Here is a 4,800-nt window from a genome sequence, read left to right as displayed (position 1 = left end):
TGTGTGTGTGTGTGTGTGTGTATGTGTGTGTGTGTGTGTGTGTGTAGACTTTACTGTATGCATGTGCACAATGTGTATATAGCGAGAGTGGATGCTGGAATCCTAAAAGTAGAGTTACAGAGAGGTGTGTTTCTACAGCTGCGGATGCGGAGGGCTGTCTAAGCCTCCAGATGTGATGCAAGGGCACCAAGTAGCCTTAACTGCTGAAGTGTCTTTCCAGAGTCTCTATGCATTCTTAAAGCTTTTAGAGATGTCCATTTGCTTTTCCTAGATTATCACAAATTGTACTTTCATGGGCAATAAGCAAGTAGGGCTCTTTCTGAATATCTTTAACAATAGGAGACAATATATTTTATTTTTTTTAAACAATAGAGAAACTCATTTTTATTTTATTAATTGCATTGGCTTGATTGGTAGGTTGAGCATTTTGAACAGCCTGCTGATAAACCTTACATTTTGACTTCAGTACATTTTTGTCCCATGCCTGTTTTCTAGGTTGAGCATCTTCCCTCTTGCTTTTTTTAAATTATTAGTCCTTTGAGAAGTCCACACAACGTGTTTTGGTCATGGTCACCCTCACCCAACTCTCCATAGCCTACCCTACTTCCCAACCCACTCAACTTTGTGTCCTCCTTTTAAAAAAAAACCCAAATGAACACTGAGTCCTATTTGTGCTGCCCATAGAATGTCGTATGATTAAATCTGAAGATTAATACATTTTAAAGTTATTACCAAGGCATTCTGGTAGGGTTTTGACAAACTATCAATTATTTGCATGAAATAACTATGGTTGTGAAGGTTCCTTTCATGGCATTCCATCTATGGTAGGCAGGGTTTCAAATCTCAGTGTTCTAAGATAGCACTCCTGGACTAGGTAGCTGGTCACTTTACATTTGAGTTCATCAAAAGGCGACTGTCCACATGAACTGAGCATGATCATGGAGCCCTTCTCTTCTTTCTTATAAAGCATGTAGTTGTACAGTTGCCTTGACTTTCATTGATTAAAAACATTGGGCATTTATACCATACTGAGTAGTTGAGGGAGTGACCCAACTAACAAAGGTGAAAGTATAGCCAGAAAAATCCCAAAGTAACAGTAATAGGTCACACTGGTGGAATATAAGAAGCACTGCCCATCTCTGGGGACGCAGACCTAAACTGACTTTCCAAATATCCTAGAGACACTCACAGAGTAATTTAGACATTCCCAGTTTCTTGACATGCAAAGGATGGATGATAGGGTCCTGGAGGAAATGATACTGAAGAAAAATAATTTCACATGAAAGAAATGGTCAGAGATACTCCAGTACATGGAAAGTGCAGGTGTGACGTGATGGAGGTCATGCCCATTGGTGCATATGGGCAGCACCAATTGGACTAGGAGTTATAATCACAAAAACAGGTTCTGTAGAGAAAGCTCAGTCACTGCTACAGGATGGCTAGGATAGAAGGAAGATGTTTTCTGAAAAACCTGCAGCCATTGTATTCTGGATTGCAGCACTTCTCTGGGAGGAGTGTTCTGGGCTGGCCTCCATCTTTTATGGGTTTTATTTTCTGTTTTCTATTTGCATAGGCTCTGTAAGAGGGTTTGTGAGCTTTGAGAGAGTCCCTCCTCCTTAGACCCCAGTCATTCTTAGCTCAGAGTTTGAGTGTTCAAATTAAGGATGCTCGTGGGAGTGCACTGCTAGAATCATTCCTAATGAGAGAAGATGCTGAAGTACGGATACTGTCTCAGGATAGAGAGTTGTGAAGTACTTCCGCTGTGTGCTGAACTCTTCTTTTATGATGATGTTCATTCTGGGCTGTTCCCAATTCAACAAGGGATGTATTTCTTTGTGTTTCAGAAAGCTTTGAAGAAGATATTGCGGCAAAGTAGTTAAAAACAAGCTAACATTTTCCTCAGAAACTCTAGCCCTTTTCCCCCTCTAAATTCTCCACTATCCTGAAGTGTTTAATCTTTAACACACATCTGGTATTTATTATGTTTTAATTGAACATTTTCTTGTCTGATTTTACCTTTGGAGAGAAGGAATTTTAAGTATGAAGTTTAACGTTTGGGGGCTGGGGATCTGACTCAGTTAGGAACCTGCTTGCTCTGGAACTGTGAGGATTCAGGTTTGATTCCATGAACCACATGAAAAGATGGGTGTTATGGTTCACTTGCCATCCCAGTTCTAGAGAGGTGGAGCATGTTATGTCTCACTACCCAGTCTAGTGTGATCCAGTGAGCTTTGGGCTGGTGAGAGATCCTGTTTTAAAACAGGAGGTGGTAGCTCCTGAGGAATGACACCTGAGATTGCCCTCTGGCTTCTATGTGCTCACATGTGCATGTATACCCACACACATAAATATACAAACACACATTACACACACACACACACACACACACACACACACACACACACACACACACACACACACAGAGAGAGACACACACACAGAAAGTTAAACTGTTGTACTCTGTTTAGTGGACAGGATTATCTGTTCAGTTTTCTCAGTCATGACTTTTTAATGTAGACTTTATCACATGTTGGGGACAGTAACACAGAACCAAAAAGGATAATAGGACAGTGAGAAATGGCAGTTTATCTTGATTGATCATTTTGTCCAGCCCAGTTTTTCTTACATATGATCATACCCAACAGGAATATCATGCCCAGAACACAAAACAATAAGAAGCAGATCATCAGAACTGTAATGGTCACTGAAAAATTAATACAGTTAGTTTTTAAGGAAAAATTATCCTTCTATGAGGACCACAGGGTTCTTGAATTTGTTTTTCTTGATGCAGGGTCTCAACTAGCTCTGGCTGACCAGGAACTCATTAGGTAGACCAGGGTAGCCTTGAAATTATCTGTCCCTACCTCCTGAGTGTTGGGATTAAAGGCATATGGCACCATGCTCTCTTGCTTCTGTTGAACAGCACACATGAGGGTGGTGGGCTCAGCTTTGCCAGACCATGAGCCCCTAGATGGCTCTCCTGTTGTGACCTCTCATGCTGAGTCACAGATGCATGCTGCTATGTCCATTTTTTTTTTTTAAATATGGGTTCTAGATCTCAGGTCACCAGGCTTGTGTAGCTAGCACTTCCCCTCTGAAGCCATCTCTCTGACTCCCTGTTTTGATACCATTTTCTTCCTCAAAATAGTTATTGTGAGGAGACAAGGGAATGAAACCTGTGATGTTTTTTGAGAGGATGCTGTTAGATGGAAGGTGAGGTTTGGGAGATGCCCATGATGGCTACTGTAATTGCATCCGTTGTGCTAACAGGATATGTCTGCTCTGTTTCTTTCTTCCCAAAGCAATGCCACTCAGTACACACTTATCCACATTTCAGTTCCATGGAGACAGAATTTTATCATATAAGCTGTCAAACTTGTAGTATCCAGAGTTTGAAATAATTTTCAATGTGTTTTCTTTTAAAATTATTATGTTTTATTGGAAAATCATCTTACAGTTAAACAAAGACTGTGCTCAGTTGAGGGAAAGACATCCCGGTATAAGGCAGTCATATACACATACCTTACCTTATTGTGGCTATTTAATATTTTAGTTATAAAGTAGTATAAAAGAACAGCAGACAAACACGCATAAAAACCTACAAACTACAAGTGATAGCAAAGTACTTGATAGGGTAATTTATATGAAGAAATCTACCTTATAGTTCAGCAGGTGGAAGAGGCCTGGGTCATGATGTCAGAGGATAGGCTAATGCTCTTGGCCATGGATGGTAACTTCAGCTTCACATAGAGATGTGAGCAAAATGCTCCTTATTTATTCTAGTTTGCTTTTTATTGCTGTGACAAACACCACTATGAGAAAGCAATTTGTGGAGGAAAAGGTTTACTTGGCCTAATCCATCACTGAGGGAAGCCAAGGCAGGAACCTGGAGGTCAGAACAGAAGCATAAACGGCACATGCCATTTGCTGGCTTGTTTCCTATGACTTGTTCACTTTGCGTTCTTTTTTTTTTTTAACCGAATTCCACTCAGACTGCATCCCCTCCCTCTAACCCTCCCAAAGGAGAGAAGAACGATCATCAATGGCAAGAGGCAGCTGCACCGAAGCAGCACCTAGAGCTGGCTTCACGCTCAGGAGGGGATGCTACATCTCGTCCTCGTGGTTGGTGGTTGAGACCCTGGGAGCTCCGAGGGTACTAGTTAGTTCATGTTGTTGTTCATCCTAAGGGGCTACAAACCCCTAAGCTCCATTGGTCTTTTCTCTAATTCCTTCACTGGGGACCCTGCACTCAGTTCGATGGATGGCTGTGAGCCTCTACATCTGTGTCAGTAAGATACTGTCAGAGCCTCTCAGGAGATAGCTATATTTAGGCTGGCTTACCCTTCCTCATGGTTTCGGGTGCTCTACACATTCAGAGAAACTTCTCTAGTAATGAACTATAGAAATGATCCCTGAAAGTATAGGCTTCACTTTGCGTTCTTATGCTACCCAGCCTTAGCCCAGGGGTGACACTGCCTAGTGGGTTGGTCTCTCTCTGACATCAGTCGCCAATTAAGAAAATGCCCCACAGACTTGCCTATAAGCCAGACTAATGGAGGTGATTCGTCAGTTGAGGGGATTCATCAGTTGATGTTGTCTCTTGCCAGATGACCTAGTTTGTGTCAAACTGTGGGTGGAAAACAAACAAACGAAGCCTAACCAGTACACACACCAGTTTTAGAGCAGGGTTCATATGGTATGTATGTATGTATGTATGTATGTATGTATGTATGTATGTGTATGTTTGCATGCACATGTGTGTGTGCACATGTGCACATGCAAGAATGTGTTGGCAGGTAT

The 4,800-nt window shown here is 41.6% G+C and overlaps 2 pseudogenes; both read right to left on the bottom strand.

The window, feature by feature from the left end:
- Positions 1-3,983: 3,983 nt before the first annotated feature.
- On the bottom strand, positions 3,984-4,184 carry LOC116100044 (annotated as a pseudogene).
- Positions 4,185-4,305: 121 nt separating this feature from the next.
- On the bottom strand, positions 4,306-4,428 carry LOC116100045 (annotated as a pseudogene).
- Between the last annotated feature and the right edge of the window lie 372 nt (positions 4,429-4,800).

The sequence above is a fragment of the Mastomys coucha genome, unplaced genomic scaffold, assembly GCF_008632895.1.
Source record: "Mastomys coucha isolate ucsf_1 unplaced genomic scaffold, UCSF_Mcou_1 pScaffold20, whole genome shotgun sequence".
Taxonomy (NCBI): Eukaryota; Metazoa; Chordata; class Mammalia; order Rodentia; family Muridae; genus Mastomys; species Mastomys coucha.
This window is presented reverse-complemented; position numbering and strand designations above follow the sequence as displayed.